The 14,518-nt window shown below is 51.0% G+C and overlaps 1 protein-coding gene across 1 annotated transcript in view; it reads left to right on the top strand.

The window, feature by feature from the left end:
- Positions 1–14,518, top strand: part of LOC149301731 (astrocytic phosphoprotein PEA-15) — a 31,745-nt gene that overhangs the window by 880 nt on the left and 16,347 nt on the right. The gene's annotated exons all lie outside the window — the stretch shown is intronic.

The following is a 14,518-nucleotide window of genomic DNA, read 5'->3' as shown; positions in this document are numbered from 1 at the left end:
AGAGCCACCCATCCTGGACCCCCTGCTTTCCAGGGGAGAAGCATCGCCCCCCATTTGGGACCCAGTCTAAGCTGGAGATCTCAAAATGGGGAGCCAAAAGCCACTCTCCCAAACTGACAACACACAAACACACAGAGCCCAGCCTTGACACACATTCCTCTCTGGCTCCTTTCTGGCCTTGCAAGAGATTTGCTCCTGCAAAGAAGGCTGGTCCCACCTTGAAGGGCTAAGACTCTGCCCCAAAAACAGAGAGAGAGAGGCCTTTTCGGTTGTGGCCCCCAAGTTATGGAAAGACTCCCTGCCAGCCCCAAAGTTTGGGGCCTCTCTTCCTTCGCATTTGGGCCTTTGCCTTTAGACTTCTTTTCCTTGTGCTGCCTTGCAAAATGCATATAGAAATAGATGTGCTGATGGAGTGATCCTTCCTTCTGATGGTCTGAAAGAGAAGCACTGGGATCCTCTGGGTCGCCTTTTTTGACTTATTGGCATTTCATTCTTCCTGTTCTGCTTTTTGAGAGAAGCAGAATGAGTCACTTTGGCCAAAATGGAAAATCCAAAAAGCCAATGGGGTTTTTGGAAGCGGAGGCCTGTTGAAATGTCCGAGTCGGACACTTGACTGACGGTGGCCAGGCCTTTGGAAGGTGAAACGGAGGGGTCCTCGGGCCAAATGGGGTCCGTCTTTTGGGGTGTTTGCAAGTCGGGGTGAGGCAAGAGTGAGAGGTGGGATACAAATAAATATATTATTATTATTATTATTATTATTATTATTATTATTATTAGAGTGTGCTTGTTGCCCATTAAGTCAAAGGGGTGGCCATGGACCAGGTCTAAGAACTCCTTGACGCTGCTCCATAGACAACTTCCAGGAAAGCAAGTTGCCATTGTGACCAATGGCACCAATCTGGTGCTCATCCCTGACACAATAAGCGGGATTTAATTGCTAACTATTCCAGCTCAGAGAGCTTCAGAAGCACCATTTTGGATCCATTTTGGGACTCTTCGGGGTGCCAGAACAAGTAAGTGTTGGAGTAGGACTCTCACGGGAGACCAGGATTTGAATCCCTGCCCAGCCATGGAAGCCCCCTTCCTCTCAGCACAATGGGGCAAATCCCCTCCAGGCAGGAAAATAATAATAATAATAATAATAATAATAATAATAATAGTAGTAGTTTTTATTTATATATGAGCATCCTTTCCACCAAATGGCAAAACATGAAACAGATACGAACAGAGACAAAGATAAACTCTGTGATAGGTTTGCCTTACGGTCGCCATAAGTCAGAAATGACTTGAAGGCACACAACAACAACATGGAGTGAGAGCACAGAGACTGTTTTGGGGTGCAGTGATGGGGGGCACCAGATAGATGGTATTTGGTGGTAGACTCCATGGAGACGTTCAGCATACCCATGATGGATGGACCATGCAGGCCAGAGTTGATGGGCAAAGTTGCCGCCTTGGGTCCGGAGGCATTGCAAGGGACCTCTTTTCTATTAGTAGTCTGGACCCTCTCCCTGCTTGGGTTGTTGTGGTGGTTGTTGTGGTTGTTGTTGGCATGGTCTGAGCCCTGCAACCCGTCCCTTCCTTTGGGAGACTGTGGCCAGAGCGCTGTGTGCCGGAGACCCACGTGGGCCTTTGCTGCCCAAGAAAAGGGCCCCATTGTGTGCCACTGGGCTTGGATACTGCCACCCTTCAGGGCGACGATGGTGTTGGAGTCCGGCAGAGACAATAAGGCCCTTTATGCCATCTGGACCCCACTGCTGTTGTTTCTGTTTCTGCTACAGAGCCACTGCCCAAAGCATGGCATTCGGAGGATGGCACAGTGGGTCTTGGTGGGCGCCGTCTGGGGCCATCTTAATAAACTGAGTGTGAGCAATCGCTGTGTGCCTGATCTGGGAAGCTAAGCTGGGTCAGCCCTAGTTAGTCCTTGGATGGGAGGCCCCCAAGGAAGGCTGGGTGCTGCAGGCTATGTTTCGGAGGAAGGAACTGGCAAAACTACCTCTGAGTAGTCCTTGCTGTGAAATGCTTGGAGTCTCCATAAGGGTTATGTGCCTCCTCTGACTGATGGGGCTGATGGGAGTAGCAGGCCATAATGCATCTGGAGGGGCAGGCATCCTTGCCCTTCCCCAGGCTTGGAAGGACCAGAATCATTGGTGCAAATTAGGAAGAATCAGACACATTTTCAGAGAGTGCGCAAAGCAGGCAGGGACTGTTCCCAACTTACCTTTGGGAGAGGAATGGCTTTTGGACATAGGTTAGGAACCTGAAACCCAAATCTCTTTGCTACCTGGCCCCAGATAGGCTTCAATGTGGCAGGAAAAGGATGGCCAAAGGTCTGGAAACCAGAATCCCCATGAGAAACCCACTTGAGGGAGATGGATGTGTTTTGCACAGAGAGGTGTAATGATACAGCCGTCTTTAAATATCTGGAGGGATGTCATGCGGAAAATGGACAAGCTTGTTTTCTGCTGCTTCGGAAGCTAGAACACGAACCGACGGATCCCAGTTACAAGGAAAGAGATGCCACTGAAACTTTAGGAAGAGCGCCTTGACTTTAAGGGCCCCTTCCAGTTCTAGGGCTGCATGCACACTGCATGTTCTGGGCCCACAAAATACTCCAACTCCCAGAATTCCATAGCCTTGAGGCTTTAAAGCGGTGCCAAACTGGGTTATTTCTCCAGTGTGCATGCAGCCTAGGGTTGTGTAACTCCAAATCCCTTTCCCGGGGCTCAGTTCCTAGTAGTAAGAGTGTTAAAGTTTATTTTTTAAGCTCTGCCCGATCCCTGGAATTCTGCCCTCCAGGAATGCGCCTGAATTCGAACTTGGCTCCCGAGGGGCGGAAGTGCCCCACCCGAAGGGGTTTTTCTGTGGGGCGGATGATGAGCCACCATCTCTGGCACTGGAAAGAAGGAGAGGCTCCTCTGGCCGAATGACTTTGCTCTGCAGCTGAAGCTGGACCAGGGCCCAGGAGGGAGGGATTGTTCTCCCAGGACCAGGCCTTCCTTCCTTCCTTCCTTCCTTCCCTCCCTCCCTCCCTCCCTCCCTCCCTTCTTTCCTTCCTGCGATGCCGCTGTGAGAGGGAAAGAAAGAAGGAAAAGGCAGAATCATCTGGATTTGCTTCTCCCCTTTAAGACTCAGCTGCTTATCTGACTCCCATGAATAATAACAACACAGGCTTTTCTGTGGGTTGGAGTGTCTCTGTCATAGGACGGTGTGGCGGCACAAAAGCCATGCGTGGATGGAGGGAGGGATGTCCCCTCTGACCATGCACGACCCTCCTGGGCTGAAGTCTGGATGTGGGGCTCCCTCATCGCTTGCTTTCCCCCACAGCTGTGGGTGAATCCTATGCCCAGGGACTCTTTGGTTTTCCATGCGCCTCCTGCCCTTTTGGCAAAGTCTTGTCCTTTCTGCTATTACTCTCGCTCTCAAGATCCTAAGCAGGAGCTTTGCCAAAGAAGCGAACACACAACCTTTCTGCTTAGTTGCAGGCTCCCTTTTGGTGGCCGAGGGGCATGTGGTGCCCGGTGTGTGACCAGCGGCTCCTCTTTGCTTCCCAAATCTGCTTCCCCTCTTTTTGCCGAGGAGGTTGTGTGTTCCAGGTAGCCTTCCCTCAAGAGCCCTGGCAAAGAAGCCCTCCTTCCTGCCCAAGTCTGCCCTGGAGCCTCAGCCGGCCTGGCTATCATCCGGCCGGATGGCCTGACTTTGTCCAGCAGGGAATGATCCATGGGCCGATGTTGCCACCTCCTCCTCTGCTTCCTCTGGGACTGATGTTTAATGCTCCAATTCTTCTGTTCCCAGGAAACCTTGGGGAGGGGGGGCTCTCTTGCTCCCTCAGTTTTCCCAGATCTCTTTCTCTCTCTCTATATATATATATATATATTCTGTGCCAATATTTTAGTTCCAACGTTGTGCTCCATATTTTGAAGCTCTCCGATCAAGCTGCTCAAGGAACCTACTCCAGTTTTGACTTCCCAACAATCCTGTGAAGTAGGTCAGGACTCATAGGAGTTGGAAAGGGGACCCAGAGGCCATGGAGCCCAAACCACTGCTCAATGCAGGCTCTCCAACCAAAGCATCCCCAGCATGGAGCCATGCAGCCTCTTTCAAGGCCTCCCACTGAAACAACCACGCTGTGTTGTTGTGCAGTTCAGGACCCAGTGATCTGGTGGCAGATCTTCTTGGGAAGGAGAGAAGGCCTACCCTGCAAAGTCCTGGGGTCATATCTTGACACCTATATGCAGGCCGTGCCATTATCCATATTGTTCTCCTGCATTGCTCCTGTCTCTGGGTGTCCGCACCACCCTCCTTTCTTCCCTGCCATGCAAAGCGATTGTCCCTGGATTTATGCTCTGGGGCCGAGTGGACAAAAGAGCCATTGTTTGGACATGGGACGGTGGTATCCCCCTGCTGCCATCCCTCGCCTTTCTTTCCCATCGTCCCCCTTTCAGTGCCAGCTCCGTTCTGCTTGTAGCCCCCCAACCGGACATGCCTTTCCATTTCCTGGGGGCTGGGAGGGCGAAAGGTTTGCAAGAGGGCAAACTCCTGTTATCTCTTTGCATTTGGGGGAAGGAAGTGGACATTTCTTCTTCCTCTTCTTCCCAGTTGGCTGCAGGATCCCTTGATGCAAGGAGGAGAATTGCAAAAAGGTTTTTTGCAGACCAAAACCGAGGCGTCCGTCCGCTTTGTTTTGGAAGGCCTGATGTGGAAAGAGAACCTGAACTTGCCAATCCTCCTTCCTCTCCCTCCCTCCTTCTCTCTCTCTCTTTCTCTGGCTGTCTTTCAGCCGGCTGCTGGAAGGATCCCACACTGGGGCTGGGCTCACATTCCACATCTGCTGGGAGAGGAATTCAGAGGCAAGGAGGGGGCAGAGCAGGCATTCTCCCTTGGAAGCAGGTTGCCTCTCAGCCACCCAGATGGACCCAGCTCAGAAAGGGCCTCCTGGACCACTGCCAGCCCAGGGCAAGCGTGGCTCAACGGCTGCCAGGGGGTCTCTTTGCCTGGCTGGGTCCAGGGAAGGGGCAGAGAAACTCAGGGGAAGGCCTTTCCCTTCTCTTGCTCAGTGTTACCAATAGAAAAAGGAAGGACCTGGGACCTTGCTGCCCACCTCCGTTCCACATCCAAGGTCTTCACCATGCAGACCTCCCCGTGCTGGGTGTCTTTAAAAGGCCCAAGTTTTGCATGCGGTTGCACTGAGTTCATGAGCCACATGCTTTACAAACAGTAAAGGGGTTCCCTTGACAAGATTGTCTGGTTGTGTCGACTGTAGGGACATGTCCCGCATGCTAAACTTGTGCATGTCTGGCCTTAGGACTGCAAAGTGACTGAATGCAGGAAGGATGGGGTGGCCCATGTCCTGGGTCATAGAATCATAGAGTTGAAAGAGACTGCAAGGGCCATGCAGTCCATCTCCATTCTTCCGTGCAGGAACTCTCAATCAAAGCATACTTAATTTTTGTACTTAGTAGAGCCAGCATGGTTTCACGGTTTGAGTGTTCAACTAGGACTTTGATGAGAGATGCAGGTTCGAATCCCCACATTGCCATGAAAACCAGGGCAAGACAGTCTTCTCTCAGCTTCTGAGGAAGGCAGCGACAAATCCCCTCCGAAAACATCCTGCCAAGAAAACCTAGGAGGGTGATTGCTGTCATTCAGAGTCAGAGGAAGGCAAGGGTCTCCAACCCACTCTGAACAAATCTTGTTGCAGAGAAAACCTTGTGAGAGGGTCACCGCAAGTCAGAAATGACTTGAAGGCACACAACAAGAATGGCAACAAGGTGGTTTGGAAAGTGCAAAGCTGTTGGTGCATGGGGAGGAAATGCATTTTGGGGGGCTGATGTTTTGCACATCTCTCACCTTCTGTCCCCCAGAAAACAGGGCCGGAGATGCCTTCCAATTCAAAGAGAGGCTGGGCAGCAATAAAACCCAAATAAAAGGGGGTCAAAGAGAGGAGCCATCAGCCACCGGAACAGCAACACAAAAGAATGCCAGGGAAAATGGAGAGATGGAGAGAAAGACAGACTTTTGGCGCTGGGTTGCAGCAGTGTGCCTGCAGTGAAACTAATTTGGTAAATGAAACCTAAGCTAAGGAAGGATGGGATTTGGTTCTAGCTGATCCTACTGTAGCCATCTGCCGGGACTAGAAACCCCATCCCAGGCCTTGGCCCTGTCTCTCTTGCCTGGGCCCTACCTCACAGGGTTGTTGTGACCATGAGCAAGCAGACGTGAGCTCCCTGGAAAAAAGAGGAAAGATAGAAAACAAACTTGGATGAATTGAGACGTAGAGAGTATTGGGGTGGAAGTCAGACTGCGCCAGCCGCTTTGCTCCCGTGCCAAATAGGCCAATGGCACAGGACCGGGTGCGTTTGTGGAAACAGCCTTTGCGTGGGAAAGACAAACACCTTTGGACAAACCGGGGGTCTTGTGTTATTGCTGACATGCCTCCAGATTCCTAAGAGGAGACCGAAAGGGAACGGGATCCAGCCATCTCTAAACACCTGAAAAGACGTGGTGCAGAAGAGGGGGCTTGTTTTCTGATGGACATGAACCAGCGGATTCAAATGGCAAGGAAAAGGATTCCACCTGAACAGAATTGGAGCGGAGGGCAGCGGACACACCATCTTTGGAAGCTTTTAAACAGGAGCTGGATTGGGGTCTTTCAGGAGCGTTTGGGTTGCCCACAGCTGACGTGGGTTGGAGTAGGTGGCCCTGGCGTTCCTCCCGACTTGATGGTTCTGCAAACAATCATGGCTAATCCTGGTGTTTTTAGAGCACTGCACCGCAACTAGGCCCCCAAAGTCCATTGCAGTGCTTTGGAACAACAAGGTTAAACACACAAAAGGGAGCTGGGCCAGCCTTGCACCCTTCTGCTGCACTTTTATTTTTTCAAAAGGGAAGAGAAGTTTTCAGGGCATCGTCCCTTTGCGCTGCCTGGGTTTTGCCCCACCTGGCACCTGCGACGGAGGAGCAGGAAGAGCAGAGAGCTAAACAAAGGCAGGATGAGGACGGAGGGAGGAAGGGAAGGAGGAAGGAAGCCAGAGACATTAGCCTTCCAGCCAGTTTCCTGATTCCCAGTTGCCGTGCTGCCGACATCCTGGGCTAAACTGGGATGGGATGGGAAAGCCTGCCCCACAAACACACCCCCAGCGCCGGCCTCTCCTTGCACCATCTCCCCTGACATTCACACTGTCATGCCACCCATAAACCCACCGGAGAACATGATGCCACCAGTCCAGCCAAAACGGGGTCATCTCTCTTTGTGGAGCAGTTGATTGCTCTCTCGTGATGCCCACTAAGCAGATTGAGAGAGGGATCACTGGGGCCGAGTGCGGGAGGCGCACAGAGAGAGAGGAGAGAGGACGGAGGGATGCTGTTTCTAGGGTTGGCAGATGGCCATTCATACGGCGGGGGAGGCACACAGGTCCTCCCTTGCCCTATTGGCAGCTTTGTGGGTATGGAGATATATGGGGCAGCCTTGTATTGCGTCCGTCCGTTTAGCCATTCCGCCTCAATGACATTTATATGCTCTTGGGGTTTCAGGCTTTTCTTTTCTTAGTCCTGGATGGAAATGGCACCTTCTGCGTTTTTGGTAGACCTCCGTCTCAATGCATGTGGATGATGGGTGGTCCAGTTGGGTCCCAGTTTTGGGCAGCTAGGGATTCAGCAACAAGGACTTGACAAGGTGGAGATTGGTCTAGTCTGACTTTCAGCTTTTGGAATAGTTAGTCTTTTGTTTGCACTACCTTTCCCAAATCCTAGAGTCCAAAGGGTAAGTTTTCATTGTGCTGGGGAGAGGTGGGCTCCTTTGCCAGACCCTTCCTCTTGCCTCGTATTTGGGACTTAGAACAGCTCTGACCCTTTAGCCAACTCACTCACCTGTTGGTTGTCCATGTGGCTAAAATATCCCATAAGCACCATGGATGCAAAACCTTTTTTCCTGGCCCTTCCAAGAAAAAAGGCACTAAAAAGATTGGCACCAGATCAGATCCAAGCAGGCCAAAGACAGTTTAAGTCAAGACCCTTCTCTCCTTGAGCAAAAAGCACTTGCTCTGTTTCTTAATTTGGCTTCAGTTTTATCAGTGTTTACAGGGAAGTTGCACTGGGCCACCTTTTGTCAAAAGGCTGCTCAGCTATGGTACCCACAATCCTAGACAAGGACAGGTCAGTGTCCTCCGGCCACCAGCCGGCCCTGGACTCCTAACAGACAGACCAAGGAAGGACTGTTTGGACACGGCTGGAGGGAGACCCTCAGGTCGAAGGCCAGCTTGTTTAACATTCGGATTCTGCTTCGAATGCAATTGCTGCCCTGGGGCAAAGACTGGGGGTCACGGCCCTCTGGGTAAGTCTGGGGAGAGACCCTGGCCCTGCGACTGGCCAAGGGCTCCGCCAAAGGGATGGGAAGGAAGGATCTGGGTTGGGCAATTAACACGGAACCAACAACAACAACGTTGTGTCCTTGTTGGGTTTCCGCAGAGGCCACTCCAGCAGAGAAAGTGGCAAACTGGTTGCCATGCTGGTGGGGCTGGGAAGCGCTGCTTCCATCAATGGGTGCCTGTCCTCCTCCTGTGCTTCTCTGTGGCCTCGACTTGGTGTTCATTCCATTCTTCTCATTTTGCAAATGGAGGGGAAGAGTGCATGTTCTGGGTTCGGATTGCACAGAGATGGGGTGCCAGTCTGCTCTTTGCACGGCAGCGGGCCAGAAGGGGATGCTTGCAAGGGGAAAAAATGTTTTGCAGGACCGACCCCACTCCCCTCCCTTATATTACCCCAACCCCCCAGGATCCCAGATTTAATGAGAGGAAGGAGATGCTTGGAACAATTGAGAGAAAGAGAAAGAGAGGGAGAAAGAGAGAGATGGAGGGGAGGCAGAGCGAAAGGGAGAGCTTAAATCCTTGGCCTTCTTAGCAGTTGCCATGGAGATTTCTCTTGCTCCCATAAACTCAAGCTGCATCACTTTCCTTTCTTCCATCTCTACGCGCTCCCTCTGCTCCCCCCACAACCTCCCCACAAATCGCACACAGACCCTTCCAGCGCATGGGCCTGAGATTTGGGAGAAATGGCCAGGAGAACAGCCGGAGGCATGGTCCCTATGTGTGTGCGCGCACCCATCTACACATGTATGTATGTTTGTGCAAGAGAATGCGGAGGGGGCACTGGTTGCATTGGCTCCGCCAGGCCTCCACCTTCTGCCCCAGAGCCACCCATTGGAGGCGTGCACCCCCTGGACCCATCTGACGCCCTCCTGGCTTTGCTCCCATTGTGCTCCCATCGGCCTTTGCGTGCGCCACTTAAATCCTCGTCTCCTCTCACCCCATCATCCTCTATTATCTTCTGTTGCGTTTGCAAAATCCCCACCACACGCAACATGCGCACAACAGAAAGGGCTCTTCCACCCCTTGGGCAGCCTCCGCAGCTCCTGGCTGCAAAATGGGTCCAAGAGATTTGGCACAGAGGCTTTCGCCACAGACACAACTGAGAAGATGCTGCCAGGATGGAGTCACCTGGAGTGCCAGGAACAAATGGGAGGCCATCTCTATCTCTCTTGCACTCAGAGACACTCGTCCAGGCATGCTGAGATGGCAAGGGTTCGAGTCCCTGCTCAGCCAAGAAACCCTCTGGATGCCCTTGGGCAAGACGCACTCTCTCAGCCTCAGAGGATCTCAATGGCAAACTCCCTCTGAAGAAACCTGCCAAGAAAACTCTTAAATTGGAAATGACTCGAAGGCACACAACAACAACGACACCACCGTTATCATATTAAAACCAAATTAAACATAAGCAAATGCACGGGTGAATTAAGGACTGTTTTAATGCCCTCCAGATGTGCAGATGTCTGTTTGTTCCATGCATTCCATACAAAGTGGCATGAGGCTGCCATTTTAATGCAAGGCATGGGCAGCACAATCCAGGGTCCAACTTGGGGGTCATTCCTTGACCTGCATTGGGGCAAGGACACATGGACTGTTCCAGCCATGTGCCTGCTGTGTGCTGCTACTCATGCACCCACGTGCCTGTGCCAAGGCAACACAGGTGATGCCCAGCTGCAAGACGGCTGGGCTGCCCAAGAGTCGCAGCTTTTAAATATGGGCTGCTGTCTTCCTGAGGTACTAATAGTAGTGTGGCTTACTTCTGCTTCCAGGGAGGAAGGGAGGCCATTGTATCCCACCAGCGGAGGAAACAGGCCTCCTTTCTCTCCCGGGGTCTGTGAGGAAACATTCTTGGCAGCAGGAATAATGGTCCTCCTGGCTCTGCTTTTCCCCTATTAGCTGCTGCTGCTATGTATGTGGAGCAGCGCCTTTTCATGAATGAACCCCCTCATGCATATGCATGAGCCGCTTTGCATCGGAGCCGTGAATGTGCTCAGCTTGCAAACGTGGGCGGTGGCCTCCTCCTCACCGTCCATCCCATAATAGGAGGCCTGTTTCGCATGTTTACGGCGGCCGCAGGTAGGACTGCCTCCGATTTCAACACAAAGCGGTGTTTTCGTTGCACCTAAGCTAAGCGCAAGGAAGCGGCTCCATTCCGGGGCCTGAATTCGAATCCAGAGACGTTCTTGAGGGCCATTTTCCAGAGTGGGAGGGGCTGGGGCCAAAGGGGCGGAGCCAAAATAGCAGCCATATTCTAGTTATTGACCCTCAGGAGAGGCAACACTTATCTCTTAGAATAAAAAATGACCCGTACAAAAGTTGGCACCAAGGAGTTGCCAAATGGGCATCAAGGAGTGCCAAATTCCTCTCCTCTGGACAGCTGTTCTGCCAACCATCTCAAATGACCTGTTGTAAATGCTAAATTGAAGTGAGGGTCCTTGTTGACTGCTGGGGTTTGGTTCCAGGACCCCTTGCAGATACGAAAATCATGACTGAATCCATGGATAAGGAACCCGTGGATATGGAGGGCTGACTGTTCTTGCCATCTGGCTTTTAGGAGACAGACATTGTAAAGCGGTTTTGCAAAGGAACGACTGCAATAAAGACGGAAACGTAGCCAGCCCCAAATGAGTGCAGAGAGCAAAAGGCAGGCTGATGGCCGTGCAGAGCATCCCTGGTTGATGTTCACAGCTTTCCCTTTATGGCTGGGAGGCACAGTCGGCAGATGTGTCTCTGGATGGGCTTCCAAGTGTCGACAGATGTAGGATGCGTGGCAGCCCTCACTGCAGCAAAAACCCCACAGATGTGGCGAGGAGGAGGAGGGGGATGTCGGGATCCCAGGCCTCGCGGTTTCAGCATCCCATGCGCCAGACAGCTGTGTGCTGCCTGGCCCACAGACTCAATGGGGAAGGACCACTGAGCATCCATCCATCGGCTTCACTAAATTCCAAGTTAAGCATTGCTGTTGTTGTGTGCCTCCAAGTCGTTTCCAGTTTATGGCGATCCAGAGGCAAACCTATCATAGGTGTTTTCCTGGCAGGGTTTCTTCAGAGGGGTTTTGCCATTGGCTTCCTCTGAGGCTGAGAGAGTGTCACCCAATGGGCTTGCATGGCCAAGCAGGGATTCGAACCCAGGTCAAACACTATACTGCCAAGTTTGGAGAGTCTTCTGAGGCTGATTTGTGGCAGAATCAACTTCTCCTTTTCATGGGCAGGAGGCCACTTTCCAGGAGGCACCAAAACCCATCTGGCTGATTTTACATTCCTTTTTTCCCTTTAGTTACTGGGATGTGAAACAAAAGCCAAACCCTTTGGGGAGGTGAGGGCCCTCTGTGGCTATGCATAGATCCATAGGGTTGGAAGGGAACACAAAGGCCACTCCCCTCCATCTCTCTCTTAGTCCAGGCGGCAATATGCAGCCAAAGATGCCCCTCCGATCTCTGTTTAAAGGCCTCCGAAGAAGGAGAGTCTAAAGCAACTTGCTCCACTGTTCAGCACCTCTTACAGTCAAGAGGTTCTCCCTAATGTTTAGGTGGGATCTCCTTCCTCACAGTTGGAACCCATGGGCAGAAAACAAGCCATGCTACACACAATGATGGCATTGCTTCAGGTTTTTCTAGGCAGACCCTGTATCACCTCTCCATCTTCTCTTCCCCAAACTAAACATCTTACCATCTCCCTAAGCCATTCCTCATAGGGTTTGGTGTTTCCCAGGCCTCTGGTCAGCCTCCTCTGGAGACCTTCCAGCCTCAGGGACAGCAGTATACGCCCAAAGTAGTCCTGGACCACAAGGCAGAGGTTGGATTTGCCCCTATGTCTGGTTGGAGGGCTTCCAGGGGGCAACCGACTGACTGCTCTGGGGACGGACTTTGGTTTGGTTCTGTGCACTTCTCCTTTGGTTCTCATTCTGGGAACAAGCTTTGCATCTTCACTCCCTTTGGCAAGTGCTCCGTGGGGAGATTAGGGGCTGCTCCAAACCGAAAGCCTCCCCCCGAGAAGCCCATTACTCGGCATGCGCCAAGGGACTCCCAAAAAGCCCCGGTCCGTCTGTGGGGAGCTTTTCATGTTCTCCACTGAGATTACTATTTTCCTCTGAGCCGGGAGCACACTGAAATCTGCCAGCAGAAAACCAGGTCTCTCAAACAAGTCAGAAAAGGATATTTACAATTGCGACTGTGTGATTCAATCAGTTGGATCATTTGTGTTGCTGTTTAACACATTAACACATGCGTTCACTGTCTCTGGAGGTCTCTGGATGGGGACCAGGTTATCCAATGGGGTATAAAGCTATTATCTGTCTGTCTGCATCTTATCTATCAATCTATCCATACCTTGTTGTTGTTGTTGTTGCTGTTGTTGTTGTTGTAAGCCTTCAAGGCGCCTCTGACTTATGGAGACCCCTTCCTAGGATATTCTTGGACGGGTTTCTTCAGAAGAGGTTAACAATTCCTTGGATCGTTTTAGCAATCCTTTTCTTCTTCCTTTTGCAATCTGAAAATGAAAGTTGAAGCGCGGCTTGTAATACAGTATTCATTTAGGTGTGTGTGTATATGTGTGTGTATGTGTGAGAGCGAGTGTATATATAATTTTAGACTCTGCCATGGTTTAAAAACCACAATCACTTACTGGAAAAAAGGAAACTTAAAAGGAATGCATTTTGGCCGGTGCCCCAAACAACTAAAGCCATGCCATCCCTTTCGTTGCGTCAGGTCTGGGCAAGGATGCCAGTCGGGTTATCCTTTCTGTGATATCCTTTCTATGGTATTCTAGGTATTCTATGCATGTATCCAGCACATATGTGGGATTTTTTTAACATTGTAAAGAACTATTTCTCTCTCTGACTTCTGCCATTTTGGGGTGCGCCTGCTTTCGGGTCGAAAACCTACTTTACGGAAATAAAATCAACATCGGCTCAAAATGCCCCAATAAGTGCAGGAATGACTGGAAAGAAAAGAATGCCTGTTTAGGGTTTTCAATTCCATAAAAGCCAGGCACATCTGCGCATTGGGAGCACATGCATTTCATGTCCCTCTTTCCTTTCAATATGAACATCTGAGGCTCCGCCGCAAGACCTCAGAAGAATAATTCCAGTTGTAATTCAATTTGTGTGTTGAACATCGAATGTGTATGTTCTCCATGTGTGGATTCGAGATTTATTTATACAGAGAGAGAAGAGGAGGAGAATTCGTTGATAGGATTTGTAGCTATATAATGCCATGTATACATGTTGTTAAAGGAAGCCCATTTAAAACAAATGGCGATGGCACTGCTATAATGCCCACATAATTGGAAGCCAGTGTGCGATTGTGTGAAAGACACATAGTACAAAAGAAACGCAGGCGGTGCAGATAACACACGTTTTGCCATTGTTCTCACACGGAGCATCGTCTTTTAGCAAAACCTTCTCAGTCAGATGGCGAAACGTCCGACAGCTGAGCGTTTTGCCTTGGTCCCAAGCGGCATTGTCAGATTCCTGACAGCAAGGCAAGATGGGGTTGTCATTTGCCCATGTGTCGCAGGGAAGCGGGGCTGTTGGCCCACACAGGGCTCTGTTGTGCGAGAAACAGCCTTTGTGTACCAATTCCATAATCACACATCCTACACATTATTACTGGCAGCGGACCATCTTCAGGGCGGCTTTGCAAGGAGGATGGGGATTTCGAAAATCAGTAGCATGATCGGCAAACGTCTCCTGCGTCTCGGCGCATCGCTAACCAAAATGGACACACCAAGAAATCAGAAGAAGACTTCAGACTTGGAATGGCTGCTAAGAAGGAACTGGACAAGATCCTGAAATGTCAAGATGTATCATCGAATACCAAAGTCAAGAAGCAGGCTGTAATCATAGAATCCCAGAATTGGAAGAGACCCCAAAAGGGCCCCGATCCAGTCCAACTCCATTCTGCCATGCAGGAACTCCCCATCAAAGCATCCCCATTGACAGATGGCCATCCATTGGTCATTTCTGACTTCTGTCTATGGTTGCCAAAGCTGGACAGTGAGGAAAGCAGATGGGAAGAGAACCAACTCACCTGAGATGTGGGGCTGGAGGAGACCATGCACTGCTAAAAAGGCGGATAAATGGGTCCATGCCATCGTATTTCCCATTTCTGTGTACAGCTAGGAAGGTGGATAGGAAGAGGACCAACCCATTCCGGA

Source organism: Sceloporus occidentalis, unplaced genomic scaffold (genome assembly GCF_023333645.1).
Source record: "Sceloporus occidentalis isolate IW3139 unplaced genomic scaffold, rSceOcc1.0.p SCAF_20, whole genome shotgun sequence".
In the NCBI taxonomy this organism is placed as follows: domain Eukaryota; kingdom Metazoa; phylum Chordata; class Lepidosauria; order Squamata; family Phrynosomatidae; genus Sceloporus; species Sceloporus occidentalis.
The sequence above is the reverse complement of the archived record's forward strand: the minus strand, read 5'-3'. Positions and strand labels throughout refer to the sequence as shown.